We start from the raw sequence: 1,133 nt of genomic DNA, 5'->3' as shown, positions 1-1,133 counted from the left end.
GCGGGGACGGGGCTCGGCTGGGGCTGACCCGCCCCCGAGGCCGGCCCGAAAAAGCACCGGACGTGCTAGAGGAGACAGCGACCCGACAAGGCGGGCGCGGCCCGGACAACACCGAGGCCCCGAGGCCGGGGCGGCTCGCTCTGCAGCAGGCGGCGGCACGACAAAGGAGCGCCGTGCGCGGTGCGCGCGCGGAACGGGCTCTTTTCCCCCGTCCGTGCTCCCCCGGCCCCGCCATCGGTTCTCGTCAGCCCTCTCACTCTCTCTCGCTCTCGAGGGGGGGGGGTTTGGTTTCGTTTTCTCTCGGCTCAAGCTCGAGCCGCACCGCCGCCCGGTGCTGCTCGCGGCCGGCACCCACGGGACGCTAAACTCGGACCAGGGCCAGCGCCGGCACCTCGCGTGGTTTTAAGGACACCTTGAGTGCTCACGGGGCCACGCGGCCATCACACAGCCTGGGACGGTAAAGATGTTCCTTCCCCGGCAAGCGGAAGGAGCGACACCTCGCCTGCGACGGGAAGCGAATTGGACAGGAGACCGCCCTGCTCGAGGGACCGGACACCACCGAGACTTCGCCCGGAGGAGCCGGCCCGCCGGGGGCCCTTTCCGACGCGACCCGAAAAGCCTCATCGATCGGACGGGGACAGAAAGAAAAGCAGCCGCGGGGCAACGGGGAGCCCCCGCGGCCGCGGGTTCCTGGGACAACGGCAACGGAGCAGGGCTCCAACATGCGTGCGAGCGGGACACGTCCCCGAGAGGCCCTCCCTTGGCGCCGCCGAGCCTCCCCGACGCTCCCTAGGCCCCCGACGCCGGCGGGCCGCTTGCAACCTTCGGGATCGATCACGCAGCAGAGGAAGAGAGCGGGGGGTGCCGCCACCCGCCCGCGGGCCGCAAGACAACGGAAAACGGAGCAGCTGCCACCGACCACGCCGCGGGCCACCGGCTTTCGCCCGCCTCGCAGCGATCGGCTTCCCACCCGGAAAAAAAGCCGGGGGGAAGGGCAAGCCACCGCACCAAAAAAAAAACTAAAAAAAAAGCACGCCATGCGTCGCACGACCCGTGCTAGCCACGGGGGTCACGAGCCAGGGGTGGGGGCGAGAACGCGCCTCTCAACTCCTCCCGTAAAACCCCTCCAACCA

Source organism: Sturnus vulgaris, unplaced genomic scaffold (genome assembly GCF_052056855.1).
Source record: "Sturnus vulgaris isolate bStuVul1 unplaced genomic scaffold, bStuVul1.hap1 Scaffold_156, whole genome shotgun sequence".
NCBI classification, from domain to species: domain Eukaryota; kingdom Metazoa; phylum Chordata; class Aves; order Passeriformes; family Sturnidae; genus Sturnus; species Sturnus vulgaris.
The sequence above is the reverse complement of the archived record's forward strand: the minus strand, read 5'-3'. Positions refer to the sequence as shown.